Source organism: Halyomorpha halys, unplaced genomic scaffold (genome assembly GCF_000696795.3).
Source record: "Halyomorpha halys isolate HHAL.00 unplaced genomic scaffold, Hhal_1.1 Scaffold592.1, whole genome shotgun sequence".
NCBI classification, from domain to species: Eukaryota; Metazoa; Arthropoda; class Insecta; order Hemiptera; family Pentatomidae; genus Halyomorpha; species Halyomorpha halys.
In genome coordinates this window covers 164,996-182,582 of record NW_027106458.1, presented here as the reverse complement: position 1 = coordinate 182,582, position 17,587 = coordinate 164,996, and positions in this window count along the sequence as shown.

The window sequence follows — 17,587 nt, the reverse complement described above, 5'->3', positions numbered from 1 at the left end:
CAGTCCCAGCGGCGGTTCGGTGCTACCCCCGTTACCAGAGACCACTCTCGCGGTTGTTCACGCCAATATGTTGGCTAAAATGAAAGTGACAGCAGTAACCTCTCATGATATTAGAAAAGCCATCTCAGACTTGGAGCGGTTCTGAGGCGAAATAGGGAGTTAAATCACTTTATTAAAGGAGATCGCATCGTGGAGAGGTTGGCAGCCAAGGTCTCAAAAACGTTGCTGGACAAGAATGACGCGATTTCCCTCAAAGCACGGCTCATATGCCGGATCAAGCGAAGTGTTTTGAACCATATTCAAGCAGACGAGGAGACAGCATGGCCAGTAGTGAAGAAAAGATTAAAGAAGGCCTGTGGAGGAGGCAGATGGTCCCCAGAGGAAGACATTTTCTACATGCTGCGGGAGAGGAGAAAGCTCGGGCAATCTAACGGGCAGTACGCAGCGACGCTGTTAGTACAGTTTGATCTGGATACAGAAAAGAAGAGAGAGACTCTTGGAGCGGATGTTGTCAGTTGGAAGATGAATTTTATCGACTCCATAATGAAGGTGCAACTGGCTAAGGAGACAAATAAAAGGGAAGGTTTACCCCGGGACCGCACTTTTGTGGAATGTGCGCCAGCGCTAGAGAGGAGGATGCAAGGATAAATGTTGATGATGGAGGATGGAACAGAGTACCGTGCCACCACACAAGGAATCCGTCAACACCATGGAAGAGGAGAGAACCCAGGGATAGTGGTTAAGATAGAGGTACGAGTAAAGAAAGGCGACCGAACCAGGGCAGATTACGCAATGCAGCAGAGAAAGAAGACAGGAAGTGCCATGAAGGCGGAATAGTAGGACATCTGGAGGCCCAATGTCCCCGCACTACGTGCTTTGAGTGCGGCAATGAAGGCCCCACAGTACGACAGTGCCCTTATATGTACAGAAGGGCAGAGACGAGACCAGGAGAACTAATGGAAATAAATTTTCAGCGGATACGGCGGAAAAGACGAGAGAACTATTCACCTAGTGAGTCCACTAGTGACACCTCAGAAGCATCAGAAGCCTCAGGAACAGAGGGGGACGGAAGAGGAGGACGGAGCAATAAACCGCCAAAGCAAGTAGATGGCGCCGAGTGAGTGAGGGAAGGAGATCAAGGCAAGAGAGTTGAGTAGGGCGCCAGGAGAGGAGCGACCACACATTAGGGATTTTCATTATCAAAGGAGAGATCAGCGGTGTGCCTATCATCAAGGTGAGCGGCGTGAGATGCCTGGTGGACACGGGGAGCCCCCACACCATCCTGTGCCTGGAGGCGTTGAGGAAGCTGAGCGGCGGTGAGGGGAAACTCCAGATGGTTGTCCAGATATGTCATTGCTAATTATTCACTCTGGGTGGGCCCTGTAGAGTAGAAGGGGAGGCGGGCATTGATTTACGGGAATGGGGGATCGGAGAAGGGGTATTGAGGGTTTATATCGTGGAGAAAATGCCCCGTGAATATCAGGCTATTATAGGTTGCGATCTATTAGGGAAGGCAAGTGCGGGAATTAGGAATAGCAAGGGCTGTGGAGGATTCGCGAGCTTCAAATGAGAGAAACCAAACGGATAGGTGCGATCCAAGGAGGGGAGAGGAATTGGAGACAGGAAATAAAGGACAATTATCCAAATATATTCTACAAGGAGGGAGAGTTACTGGGGTCTACCGGATAAACAATGTACCAAATCCCCCTGAAACAAGCAGAATTACTTACGTAAAAGAGAGGAGGTATCCACATGCGCTTAGACAGCATATTCGGGAAGAGTTAGAGAATCTAAAAAAACAGGGCATCATCGTAGATAGTACCTCCCCGTACAACAGCCCCTATGGGCAGTGCGGAAGAAGGGCACACCGGGAGACAAGGGAGAAAATTATAGGGTAGTAATTGATTACCGGAGCTTAATGAAAACACAGTAGACGAAATATACAACTCTAATCCTAACTCCCCATGTAAATAAACTCCAATAATGTCTATAAGGAGCCTCATAAAGCTTGTAATAAAGCAGTATCTTTCTTGTAAACGTGTGGTATAATTCTTTTCACTCTTTCCTTTTTCTTTTTTTCAAGTCGTTCAGTCCAAAAGCTCGCAAGTAATATATATGTATGTATATATATATCTGTATTAAGTTTGTCACATTACCAGAGGCCCCTGAAAAAATTAGATTGGCTAACCTTTAAGTGTCAAAACACAAAATAGGTTGGGACGAGGGACCAGAATCAAATTAACCAGGTGCTGGCCCTTCCTGGACATGTATAACTTTTTTTTACACCTCCTCGGCCCTGAGGAGGGGGACGCCTGCCTCGGAAGTCTTCGGACATCGATAACCAATCAGAGAAGAGATTTAAAAATAAGGTAACGCCCCAGAAGGGAAGTGGGAGAAAAATACAGAGGAAATATACAAGAGTTAGACGGACACTCAACAGGAAGGCTTAGACGGAGGAGAACCACAGTCAGGAGGCAGTCTTAGAGGATGGACTTCGACCAGACGAAATCGTGAGAAGGCCCACGAGACCTGGACATCCCTTATGAAACAGAAGACACCTACGGCACTACATCCCACAGCATCAGCAGCTATAAGTATAAATTAACTAATAAGTAATCATGTAATAATTTATATTTTATGGCTACCTTTATCTGAATCATTTGAGTCATTTTAATTATAATAAATTGTAAATAAATACTTAGTTTCTTTATGTACTTTATATACTATTATATAACCCAATATATCACTCTTTATTATCCTATATAATTATTGGTAACAACATTTTATAAATATAAAGGTTTTAATTGGTAAACTAGTAAACACGCAAACAGCCTTTGGAAAGGAATCCAATTAAAATAATAGTTTTTTAGGACTCAATTTATAATCAATTAATTAACTTATTTTTGGATAATTGCCTTCAGCGATTATCCTGGCATCCCGATATATAATCTGCTATTAGTACATAGCAATATATAGTTATAAATATAGATGTGGCACGCTTGAACCGCTGTAAAATACTGGCTTTCTTGGGTTCAGTACATCTCTTTATATACATTCGATCAGCTGATCTTCTCACACAGCTGACATCGAAGTAACAGCTGACTCAGACCGTAACTTCCCCCACCAGTTTAAGAACAATCCTCGTAAACTGATACACCTGAAAAGATGATGGCCTCGTGACCTTATATTGTAAACTGTTTTTTAGAGTTCTACTACTAAGTAGTTTCTCTACATCCTGTATCATATCATTATGTCTTTATGATCAAATTTACTGGTTGTATTTTTTTATACAGTTGTAAATATCAATAAATAAATAAAATTAAAAAAACAAGCTAGAATGAAAAAGGAAATATTTACAAAAATCAAAATCATAGAATGAAAAATACGATATTTACAAAAATCAACACTTCAGTTTTTACATTGTCACTGCCGGAAGTTTTAATTCTTCAATATGGACAGTTCTTCTCTTTTTGGATTCTCTCATACTTTCTATTTTTACAATATTATGTTCCTTTGTAATTATCACCGTGAATGGACCCTCGAATCGTTGTATCTCTTTACCCCTGTTAGACCCCAACTTTCTATATACGATCGTCCCGATTTTGATTGCTCCCATCCATTATCCCGAGCTACTCTCCTGGCTTTTAGCTTTTCTATTCTTCCCCGGGCCTTTTCCCATAACTTTCTTCAAGGAACATGGTTGTTATGAATTTTTTCTCCGTCTGCTGCCGTGTCCTTATAGTCCCGTCGGTGTCCTCGAAGCCCAAATAGTGAAAATCCCATAACTGTATGTACGGAATGACTGCTGATATCGGCTTAAGCATTGCCACGTCCGGTTCCAGTCCCTTGTCAACCTGATATAGTCGAAGATGGTCACTCAATGTGCCTTGAAGCTACTCTATGCCTCCTCTGCTTTTGGGGTGCCTTGTTGTGTTGCGATGCCATATTACGTCATGGTCCTTCATTTCTGTTCGAATGTCCTGGTCAAATTATCTGCCTGAATCCGAAGAGATGCGCTCCAGAACCCCATAAAATTAAAAAGAGAGCTGCCAGCACTGCTTCTGAAAAATTTCCTGTACCTGGTGCGCTATTGCGTCTTACTGAAGTGATCAATTATGGTTATCCATTTTAATCCTCCCCATGTGAAAATGTCGACCTATAGATCGTTGAGCGGGGCATTTGCGGTAGGGTTCTCCGGCAAACTTTGCAGTTTCCTACAACTTCTGTGATTGCCTTTTTCATCCCCCACCAAAAATAACTTCTCTTTAACGCTTGCAGGATATCTGAGATTCCGCGGTGATTTGTTTTGCCCTGATAAGCGATTGTCACTTTTCTCTGGCGTTCGTCTTCCCGAACGGTTTTCACTAACAGCTTGCATCGGGCGAATGTCCTGTCCGTTCCTTTATGTTCATCACACCATAGCCGCTTAAACTTCTCCCAAACGGTTTCATTTCCCACGTACAAATGACACTTTTTTCCAGGCTAAGAAAATTCTTCCCTATCATCTTCATCTGCCACATTCTGTTCTTCTTCGTCTCGCGGTGTCCAGTCCCACAGGAATTGGCGAGAGGTTCTCCGGCTTCCTCTTCTACTGCAATCACAGTAATTTCTCGAAACAACCAATCGGCTACCACATTTTCTTTTCCTGGTTTATATATTATTTATATGTTGTATTGTGCTAGGAGCACCTTTTAACGCGTAATTCTAGCCGAAGATTTCTTCAAATACCCCACCTATTGCAGAGGCTTGTGGTCAGTATGTTCCCTAAACCTTCTACCAAACACATAAGGTCTTAAGTTATCAACAGCCCATACTATTCCCAAGAGCTCTCGTTCCAACGCACTGTATCTGGTCTCGGTCTCTGTTAGGCGCCTACTGCCATATGCCACTGGGCGATCTCCCCCTATGCCATCCTGAGACAACACCGCTCCCAATGCATACTCACACGCATCTGTAGTGATAGTGAATTGCCGAGTGGAGAAGTAAGCACCGGCTCCTGCTGTAGCTTCTTGATGCACCGCCTGATATTGTCTTCCACCAGTGGAGTGATGATCATATTCCTGCCTTTCTTCAGAAGGTTGTTGAGTGGGACGAGGTACTCAACCATTTCTGGCACAAATCTCCTGTAATAACCTAATATTCCCATCAACCTCTGAACTCCCTTCGCATCTCTAGGTACTGCCATATTCCGTATATGCATCGGGTTTAACTCCGTCCCTGGAAATCGTGTTGTCTAAAAAATATATTTGTTCCTGCCTGTATTTTTCAGTATTTTAACCTGGCGCACTCTTCTTTTAACCGCTCCCAATGGACTATTGTATGGGGATGCACTATCAATAATTATTTCCTGGTATTACGTTAACTTATCTTCTTTTGCATTTGAGTAACGAGGAACAAAGTGTTTATTTAATAATTATATTACAAGTTTTACTTCTAGCCCATGATGGTCTCACTCATACGTTTTTATGAGTTATTACAGAGCATGGTCAATCTGAAATTGATCTCCCTATGTGATTGCCTGTCTCTCTGTTACTCATTATACTGTCCTAGAGACCACTAACTTATTAACTTCAAAGCATCTGGTTAGTTCTTCCTCCTTACAAAGTAAAACTTAAGTGATACCTACCTTATGAACGCGATTATATCAAGAAAAACCAAGCATAAAAATTAAAGATGTAAATGAGTGATTTCTGTTTATTTTTTTCTAATTTTTTTTTCTTACTAAACAGCATGTTGCTTGAATATTTCTTATAATTCTTATTATTTATTTTCTAATTTACAGTGAACACTTAGTTATTAATTACATACCTTAATAAGAAAATGACTAAATTAACTTTTAGTTTGATTTAACTTTTTTTCCTAGAATGGTTCTAGGTTTGTACCAAATGTTAAAATATATTTTCCTCCCTTCACGTTGAATACCTAATTAAATTAAATTACATGTTCGTTAAGCAGTTAATTATCACACTTAAAGCATCTTGACTAATTATTCCATTTCATGCTCGGTTCCCTTGAACATGAAGACAAGAGTAACCGGATCCAGTAGTACCTCGAACCGATTTCGAGTTCTTGAGCCGAAATATAAAAGATTACTTAGTGAAATAAGTTCCCAGTTCCCAGACGGGAAGTAGAGCGGAGGTCAGCGGCAACTTCTTAGCTGAAATAATGAGAGTGAGCTCTGGAAAATGGACAAAGTCCAGATTAGCTAAGTTTGAACAAACGAAGCCCGGAACTGATTCTGTAGCAAAGGTCCCTCTATAACTAATAGCTATAGCAAACTTTGGAAAGTCAATCCGATAGGGACAAACGAACACACACTACCAATGCAGCGAGGGCTTTCATAACCGTACTTTGTTTTAGTAGTAATTGGAATAGTCCCTCATTCCTTGGATGTGAAAGTTACAGCCTATTCTTTTGATCATTTTATGATTATTATCATGTTTGTGAATACCGTGCGTTTCGTAAATTGAAATAAAAAAAAAAATTGATCATCTTTATGGTCTAAAAGAAGTTTTTGGATTTCCAGGATTTTAGATAATTTGGTATATATATATATATACATACATATAAATTAGGTATCGGCGAAAGCAAAATATTAAAAAACAGGAGAAGGAATAAGATCTGACACGCATGGACTGCTGTAAAATACTGGCTTTATTGGGTTCGGTACATATGTCTATATATATTAGATCAGCTGATCTCCTCAGTCATTAGACCTCGAAATGACAGCTGAGTCAGAAAGAATTCCTCCCACCAGTTTACGAACAATCCTCGTAAACTAATGCTATATATAAAATGTAATAACATAGAAAACAAAAAATTAAAGAAAAACCATTTATAGGAAAAATAAATTCCTATATACATATCATTGTAAAAACTCACAACCTCCATTTAATAAACGCTATATACATATCGTGTAACAATCATTTTCTTTTCCTAGTTTATAGATTATTTCCAAGTGATATTGTGCCAGGAGCTCCTTCCAACGCGTAATCCTTGCCGAAGATTCCTTCAACTTTCCCACCCATTGTAGAGGCATGCCAAACAAATAAGGTCTAAAGTGGTATACAGCCAATACTATTGCAAAAAGCTCTCGTTCCAACGCACTGTATGTGGTCTCCGCTCTATTAGGCGCATATCTCCCTTTTTACTATCCTGCGACAACACCGCTCCTAATGCATACTCACTCGCGCCTGTAGTGATATTGAATTTCCGGGCAAGCAAGCACCGGCTCCTGCTGCAGCTCCTCCATGTACCGCCTGATATTGCCTTCTACCATCGGAGTGCTGAACACCTTTCTGCCTGTCTTCAGTAGATTTTTCAGTGGGGCGAGGTACTCAGCTATTTCTGGCACAAATCTTCGGTAATAATTTAAAGTTCTCAGCGACCTCCGGACTCCCTTCACATTTCTAGGCACTCGCCCAGTGGCATATGGCAGTAGGCACCTTCTGTATTGCTTCGACTTTATCCGCGTCGCGTTTAACTCCTTCCCTGGAAATCGTGTGGCCTAATAAAATGTATTTGTTCCTGTCCCATTGATGATATGTCCCCCGATAATTTGAGCCCAAATCCGCCTGATTCTCTGGAACACGCTATGTTTTTTTTGTTCCACATGTACGTCTTCATTCTTGCTGAAAACTAGAAGACCATCCATATGAATCTGGCATACTAATTCGTCTCTTCCCCTCAAAAACTCGTTCATCAGACGCTGGAAAGTTATGGGAGCATTTTTGAGGTCAAACGGCTTCCTTGTAAATCATAGTAGCCTCTCTCGAATTTGAATGCTGTCTTCTGTTGATCTTTAGGGTGCGTTTTGATTTAGTAATTTTCGGCCTTCAAGTCAAATGTGCTAAATACCGTTCCTCCGCTTAGCCTGTTCAAAATGTCTTCAAATCTGGGGATCAGATGCTTTTCGTCTATGGTGTTCTAGAGATACGAAAGATTACTTTGATATCGGTTATATAAATTACGTAGCGTCCAATTAGACAGATAAATTGCACCGTGTTTAAATCGCATTCTTTTTGCTCCGTGTAGTAGATCTGCTTCAATAGTACTGGTAGAATTCGTTATAAAATTAAATTAAGAGAATCTGCAACTCATTTCAAATCTTCAAAAAGTTCATGATCTAACAATAAAAACGGAATAAATTTAAATACTATAAAATAAATAAATATAGCTTTATAGCGTTTAATCAGATTTGAAGAAATAAGTAAATGTGTTCCCAAGGTGAAAATTAAAACCTTGTGGTTGAGCGTGGTAGCCTCATCTGCTACAACAGTACTTCCTGGGTAATACAAGAAAAGTTCAATTACAAGACCGAGAAGTAGTTCAATTATCAAATAATCTGGACGACTGCAGGTTACATTAAACTTTGGTAAACAAGGAATTAAGGGCGAAATAATGCTAACATAAATATGCTTTGTTAATATTTCTTTTTTTAATACTAAAGAAATACTAATAACAATAGTCAGTATAATTTAATTAACGAATATTTTCGTGAGTGAAAAAAACCCCATCCCCTCACAAACTTGTTTGTTGCTCTGAAACCGGAAAAAATCTATTTTTATACCACACTTACCTTTTTCACTGATTCTTTATAACTTATGCCAGTTTTGTATCACAAATATAAAAGAACAAAATATTTCATAGCTCATTATGTACTCAACCAACCAGTTTCAAATTTTTAAATTAACAACGGACGTTTAAATATACCAAAGTGTACTTTGATAAATTCCGATTCAACTAGGTTGTTTTAATTTAAGGTGTAAGCTAATGTATTTATGCTTGTTCGTGACTTTTTACTGCCTTCAAATCTAGTGAATGGATACTTTGTGATGATGAAGGGAACTCATCTTTCGATTGGGATCAAACTGAATTTATAGTTAGCCAAATTATATAAAAGTATTAAAGGGTTCAGGCCGAATTAGTAGAAACAACCTCTCTGTCTCCGGGAAGTGGTAGAAAATTAAAATTATCAACTCAAATTTGTTTTTCCGCCCTGCTTCCCTTATTGAAAATTTGTTGGTATATATTTTATTCCTTTCTTTAAAATTATATCACATATCTAAGTTTGCTCCTCAATAGTGGTTCGTTAGTATGATGTCGTTCTCACTGCCAACTCACTATATATTGGAGAACAGAATAGAACATTTTTAGTTTTTCATATGGCATAAGAGGTAACCTTTGGAAATTAGCCAAGAGTTTCCAACATCGGACCTTTCCAAGACTTGGTCCCCAACCAAGTTTTCACTACTAACTTATAAGAGGTCACGGCCAGTTTTAACATCAAACTTAAATTATATCTCTTTTTATGAATAAGTACCGAGAGTATTATCTTATTTCATATTTATTTATTTTGTAGGAATCTATCATTCAACTATTAATTCATTTTCTCCTAGAGGAGGCTTCAGCTTTTTATACCAGTTTGTAAATATTTAACGCGTGAAAGATAGTCATTTAAATAAAAAAAAAAAAGTTGTTGGGAATTTATTATGTTATCGTTTCTTTTTTTTTTTTTTTTTTTGCCTTTTGTACCTAGTTTCGTAGGTTTAAAGGTTGTCATTCACCAATCGATGTATATATTTTGGAGTAAAATAATAATAAAAAATATTGCTGATCGTATTCCGTTAGTAATAAATAATAAAAAACTTCAAAACTCCTTTTGAGTAAAGTAGACCTCTTTTCTTTAGTGAAAACATCGAATCAGATTCTTTAACCCCCGGGCAGCGGGCAATAATAAAAGAAGAATAAAGTGGCTAAATCAAAAAAGCAAGTTGAACCAACAAAATCTCGCAGTAAAACCACTGCAGTTCGGAATAAGGAATCAAGAATTTTATAAGAAAGGTTAGTACCCGGTGCACAGTATACAGCTGAAAATGTAACATGGAAAGGGCGAGTCGAAATTATTACCAAGGTCGATTGGATTGCATCAGTTGGATTGGAATGAATGAGGGAATGGGATATGGATTTGTGGATAAGGATACAAGAACCAGCATGGAAAGTGTTATCTGGGTGGTCTGATCTATAAGTTATGTAGTCATGTACATGTACGTCACGGTGGTTTTGTAGACCATTGGCCTTCCATACAGATCCCAAGACAGCTGGGGGACTTGTACTCATCGTGGGAAATAAAACGGGATTTCGGATAGGATTCGTGTGAGAAGGTTGATCAGGGGTTTGATGGTCTCTTGAAGATCTTTAAGGGAGGATGTAAGGAAAGAGGTTATATCCATTGGAAAAAGCTCTTCCCTGATGTGGTGGCATAGCGCCTGCGGGTATCTCCTCTCTTTCTCAAAGTCTTGTTTTAGTGTGATCTCATGGACCGTCTTACCAGTTGCCCCGAGCATGTCTCCTTCTTTAAAAAAAAATATCTTCATATTCCCTCTTAATAATCTACCTCCAGTCCTCGATTAACCATGATTAATTGCGCCGACCCGTGCACCCTCGGTTTTCTTCTCTCGATGACATTTGTACATTTCTACCCTCCAACTTAATTCTCCAATTTCCCATGATATTCTTAAACCAAAGGTGGGTACCTTCCCTAGCAAGTCACACACCGCAATCACTTTGTATTCCCTCGGCATACTCCCTGCGAAATGTACTGGCAATTTCTCTCTACTAAATCCCCACCGGGTCAAACTTATCTCTACCTCCCCTCCTACCACACAAGAGCCACCCAGGGTGATTAATTTACATTGACATCTCTGAATCTTGGGTGTCCTATCTCCATCACACAGCTTTTGCAAGGCCATTTCAAGTGCCAAGAAACATGATGGTGTTGGAACTGCCGGTGTCCACCAGGCACCTCACTCCACCTGTGTGGCTTATAGGGGCATCTCTGAGAATCTCGAAGCAAAATTAAAAGGATTAATTAATTGCTTTATATGATTCATGAGGAGACGCCTCTGTCACCCGATTTAGTGAAGAGTTAAAGTGGCTTTACCTCTCTTTTCGTCATTAATAGTTACTTGCTTCCTTCCTATACCAAGTTGTAAAAACCTGCCGTCCATCGTGCATCTCCGATATCCTTCAATTTAATCTATACGATCTATAGTGCACAGGCTACGCCATGGCCAGCTGATTGTCCAGGTCATGTTCTCTCCACGGGAAGGAATCTACTTGGAGATCGCTAAGCGGTACTGCCGCAGTCAATGTTTCTTCTTGCCTCGCACGGGGAGAAAGTCGATCATACTTTGTACTAAGGCTAATTGCACAATTCCCGCTGGTCTCTTGGATGGTATTCTTTATTCCCCACTAGAAGTTCTTACGTCGTAGTGATTGTAGAGTTTTATTCAGTCCTCGGTGATTGGTTTTATCTTGGTGGCCAGCAGTCGTCACTTCCTTTTGCCGTTCCTCGTCTCGGAGGGTCTCCACCTTTAGCGTGCATCTGATGAATGACCGATTCTTCCCTATCTGCTCGGTTCGACGTAATCAGCGGATTTTATCCTACATCGCTTTCCCCACATATTGATGCTGGATCTTTCCAGGTTTGAACGCGTCCCTCAGCACTTAGTTGCAAATAAGTTCCTCCGTGATACGTGGTGGCGAGCAGATAATGGTAATAGTACTCTTGCAAAATTCGAAACGTTCCATCTTTGTTATACCCGAGGTCCTAGTCTTTCAGATAATTTTCTGTATTTTATAACTTCCCTGGTGTCTTGTCCTGGCGTTTCTTGTTGTTCATCTTCCCCTGGTGTCCATTAACGCAGAAAGTGCTCACGTTTCCTGAAGGGTCCGCCTATGCTATAGGGCGTTCACCACCCGCGACCTTCTGCGACAACACAGCTCCCAGGGCATATTCACTGGCATCAGTAGTGATTGTGAATTGTTCTTGAAAATGTGGAAACGCAAGTTGGTCTTCTATTGCCTACGAATCTGTGATACTCTGCTTTTAAATCTAAGGTGTTAAAAGTTTTAGTCCCTCCCCACCCATTGTGTCATTGATATTCTCAAACCCCGGTATATGATACTTCTCATCGACGGTATTATTGGTTGATTCTGAAAATAAAAATTATCCTAATAACCAACTATAAAAATTTCAAATTTTTAATCCCTATGACTATTTTTATTTAAGAATTTCGAACGACGAATAGTCTTTGAAATATCTTTTTAAATTTTTATTTCAAATGCCATTTTGTTTATAAGGTCATCAACATAGTGTAATATGAAGTTTTTATCTGATTTGTGGACCATTAAAAGAGATATCGTCGACTTTAATCAAGAGATGTCGGTCCAATAACCTAACTGTAGTATCAAAAAACTTCCAAGAGAACAGTGTTTTTTATTATTTTTAGATAATAGATACTATGATTATTTTTTTTAGATTTATGGGAATATTTAATTTCTAATTTTAATATAGATTCATTGATCATTTCGTATTTTTAGTTAGTGGCGTCATTTATTCAGTTTGATTTTTTTTTTTTTTTTACATAGCGAAGAGAATTAAAAACCGCAACAAAGCTAAGATAGCTAAATTTCGAGATATTTGGTTTCAGACCGATGATGTTTATAATGTAATTCATACTGTAATAATTATTATTAACAACTTTCAAAATAGGGACTTATCCTATCGGAAATTTCTAGGTAAGCAACGGCAGAACAACCAGCCTCCGTTAGATCCCATAGTGCAAATAACATTCTGTTTTATTTTTTTCCCTTAGAGCTGCTAGCAGGGCAGTCCCTTACCAATCCCACCCGACACTTTTTACCCAACAGATAATATTTCTTTCCTTCCCCACTCTTCCTTTTTTAGTCTTTAGCCATTTATCAAAGGGTTTTCATTGAGTTTTTCCGACTCGACTCAAGGCCGCCTTAGAAGAAGTACTTGGGGCACTGGTCCTATTCAAGTGAGATAGATATCTTTATGTGGACATTTAGCTTTCTAAAATAATACAGCCGTCATGTTACCTTTAAGTGGATATATTCTATACGTGTATTAAGTGTATATTCTATAAGCATTTGTTGGGGGAGGCGGGGTTAGGTATGTATCATACGTGTTTTATAAAAATAAAGCATAATTAATTCTAAAGCTCCATTGAGTGGTTTACTAAAGGCTGAGTAGATGCCTGCAACAGTGATTGGGAAAATCAAGAGTTGTTCATAAGAACGAATAACGTTAAGAAAACTAAATAAAAGAAATGTAATAGTTTTCTGAACCAAATTCGATTCCGATGAAATATTTTATGCTAAAAGACAGCATAGTTAGATGAATTACTTATTCATAATAAGCTTTTCCATCTTAACAGAAACTGAACCATCTAATGATCTATTATGCTCGAAAACATATTTCACTACTGACAGACACGAGACCAAATTTGTTCCTTGTGAAATGGGAAGACAAATTTTTTATTCTGTGGATAATTTTATTTTATGGATACAAACCATAACACTACCTTTGGTAATGAGAAAGCAAGAACATTTTAATCACATATTTCGTTTCTACCACAAAGCTTATAATCTCGTCCCAAAGTAAGTTAAATGTCCTGTTGAAAATTAAATAGAATTTGGAGTTAACATCATTAGTGAATTGAATCATTCCGTTATGAAATCCTAGGAGTTGGAATTTTTCCTTACTAATGGAGTCGGATTATTGTATTCATTAAACTTAAACCCGTCAATATTGATTTTTTTTTATATCAAATTCGTAATAAATTAATAAAGTATACTATGAGTTATTAATTTAGCTAATGTAATGCTAATTGGTTGTTAATTATCAAGGCAATGTATTATATGATTTCTTGGTAGATTATAATCGTTTCTTGGCCTATTATTTTCAATAATGCTTTTATGTAATTGACCAACAAAAATAATCAACTCGAATTTTGAATTTTTTATGTTTCTAGATTTGTGAAATCCAAAATTAAAAGAAGAAACTGGTCGATTCGTGACTAGCCACAAAAGATACAAAATTCTTCCGACTTGGTATCCGAATACCGCCAGAAAAATGGAAGAAGATAGTGGAAGATCAATACAAAAAAGTAATACACCATTTTTTCACAATAAACTTTTAATTTTTGATAGAAAACGGCGGAAATTTATTTTTACCCTTATATACATTTTTAATTTTAAAAAAATTAATTTTATTATATTTTTAACTATTCGTTGTCATCCATAATCTGACGATTTACAGTTTTTATGATGTAAAGCTGTTAATAATGAGCGGCAGGATGAGTTTTCTCTTTTCTACATTTTTGTGGTGTTATTTTTTCTTTCCTGATGATGCTTAATTTGGCGAAATGTTTGTTATTTACTGATATTTAAAGGTTTAGTATTTGGAATTTTAAAAAGATATTTCACTCCTGAGATAAGTAATTTATTTATTTTATTTTATGTATTTTTTGTTTGTTCATTAAGATTATTGTGTTACAAAAATAAGAGTTCAATAAATTTCTCACAATTTGGATTTATTTAGGTATAGATTTGTTTTGATTAAAAATTGATGTTTAGACATAATTGGTATGATTTAATTCTACACGTAACATTTTAAATGCTATTTAAAAAAAAAATTCAATGAAGTTTCGCTGTAAACTTTTATTATTATTTTTACTGTCTTGAGTTGTTCAGATCCCCGGTGGTCTTAAATTGCACCAAATATTTATATCCAAGTGTTTTAAAAAAATTGAAAGTGGTTATTATTTTTTCAAACTCGTAATATCGTAAACATTGTTCCACTTCTTGATTTAAAAAAAACTCTGAGATATCAACACAGTTTTATCCCCTTTAAAAAAGCTTAGGATTGATTTCGGTCTCATAATAGAAAAAAATTATAATTTACTATGAATAATGTTATAATATGTGGTGGATTTAAATTTCTGTTGTTCGGATAGTATCCTTGACTGATCTGATTGATAAAATATAATAATTTAAAACGATAAAATAAGTTTCATTCAAGGAGAATATAGTTTGTTGTGTGACGTATTTATTGTTTATTTGAGATGATTAAATGAAAATAGCATCGATGTTTAGAGCTGTGATTACCACGATTAAGTTTTGAGTTCGATCCCTGAAACGGATTGGTTGTTTTTAAAATATGATGTCGCTATTACACCCGATCATTTTGAAGTTTGTCAACTTAATTTCTATTTATATTTTTAAACGTCATTCACATGTAACGTACGTTTTACAAAAGGTAATTTCTGAAATTTATACGAACACAAGTTAGACCAAATACGTCAGCTATTGGATGCCGTGGTAAATCGGCGCCAACTGGCCAGGATGTTAAGGGAGAGTGTATATGCCCGCAGCTGAACTACTGGACTTCGTATATTTTTCTATTTTACTACAGTCCCGAACCTCTTCCTATAGCGTAGTTTCTTTCCCCTAATCTAAGCTTCCCCTCTTTTATTATTCCCGATTTATTCACACATGAAGTTACTAAAGCTTTGTAATTACGATAGAGAAGAACTAGCTATTATTCTGGAATGAATTTTAGGAGTGATGTAGTTGGAATATGTCACTGACTGATAAAAAGTAGGTCGAATAAGGTTTTGCAATAAGCATTTTATAATTTTAAAATACGTTGTTTTAACTGCTAATATTTATTTATTTATTACCCTACCCTGCCTATTAGGCAATACGGGTGTTCGCAGCAGTTGGTACAACTCATTTAACTGCTAGTAAATGTTGTTGGAACAACTATGACAATAATGAAATATAACATTCTACTTCACAAAAAAGTAGATTGATTTTTAATTTCTACCATCCCAAATACGGGTTTGTGTTATTTTTGGTTCATTAAAGGCACATATTTTGTATAAATGTCCACGGGTGTATATATTTTCCATTCCTTATTTAAATTCTTATATATTTCTACCCAAAATCAGCACGGTAGCTACTGATTCTGTCTAGTCTCTTTTAACAAAAACTTTTAAAAGAAAGTTTTGCAATTCAGTTAAATTACGCCACTTTAGCAAATTAACAGTTGAATTTATTTATTTAGCCTTTAAAATCTTGCTTGTTCTCAAGGAAAAACATTTTGTATTCTTTTTATTTTCGGTTATCAGTGTCGTCGGCATAAACTAAATTCACCAGAAAATATTATTTATATTTTTATAGTTTATATTTTTTCCTGTCTATTCTAAAGTACAACTTATTATTTATAAATCTTTAAAAAAGAGGATAAACTAGACAATCAGATCCTGGTAGGACCTGATATTTTTGCTTAGTCATTATGATTAAAACAAAATGTGGAGGTGACGCTTATAAGGGAAGCAGGTATTATGCTAATCTGTAATTTATTACCAAGTAAGAGATTGGCACAACATTTGGTGATGTCTGAATCCAGGAAAAAACGTAAGAGGATTCATCTGTTCATTTATAATCCTGAAAAATTAACTTAATATTCTCGAGGCTCTCTCGGTTTTATTTCATCCTTAACGAGATTAACCAGGATATTCCAGATTAAAGCTTTAGAATGATGGAGAGAATTCCTAATGACGTTTTGAATTTTTACGTAATTACCTAGACCTGGCTATATCACATCGATCTATGAATCATTACTTCTAATAAATAAGGTTGATTTTAACACAATTTATTTAAATAAATTGATATAAGTCCATGGCTCAAAATATTGCCAACCAATTTTAGCCAATGGAGAATAATGCTTACAATTAGTATTCAAAGGAGGAAATTTGTCTGATGTATTGATCTGTATATCAATGGGTGACCGACCTGATTGACTATGGGTCGAAGTAAGGATTCGATTAGGTTTACCCTTGTATACCCCTTATATATAATGCTATAGTTAATATAGGGATCATAGAGAAACTAAATGCTACAGAGCTCCTATTGTTGTAAACAATTTATCCTGTCATTGTCAAGACTGATCATTCCAACCATGTAATATTGTTTTTAATTAATCAAAGTACCAATTCCTTAATTACCTCATACTCAATTTGTCTTATTTACCTTTGATAAATCCATATACCGGCTTTTGATGTTTGGAATGAAGTTGAGCCTTCTACTGAATTTAGTCCTCATTTGTTTAGAAATGGACATCATAATGCGCCTTACAATCCTTGAGTAAAGGACCTTTTGTATGAAATAAATTGGGTATTGATAGACGCAATGGATGATTGAAATCTTTAAGTGATCACATTAGCTAGATCAAACAAATCCAAACTATATCTAAAATAGATCTGGACGCATTGTGTCTGTTTCTGTGAGAATTTATACCATTAACCAAAATTATCGAGATAACTCCACTTTGTCCAAACAACTACTATTGTACATACTCTTCATTGTCTAGTACTGACAGATAAAATTATGATCATAATATTCCCGCGAGGCTCCTCAAACAGTTCCTACTCCCTGAAATGCCGTTATTTAACTATTTATTTTATTTCCATTTTTAAATATGAATTTTTTATTCACTGTTTTACGTCCATAAGTTTCCCAACTAAGGGCATGAAATACGGGCTACTTTAAATAACATCAACCTATTATTCTAGCCAGATGGGAAAGTCGAGATTAATTCTGAAAATCTGTCACAAAATAAAATTCAACCATCTCAGGCCGGATTATAAACGACATCGTTTCTGTTGCGCAAATGATTTCCTCGGCCAACTACAGCCAATATATATAACTTACG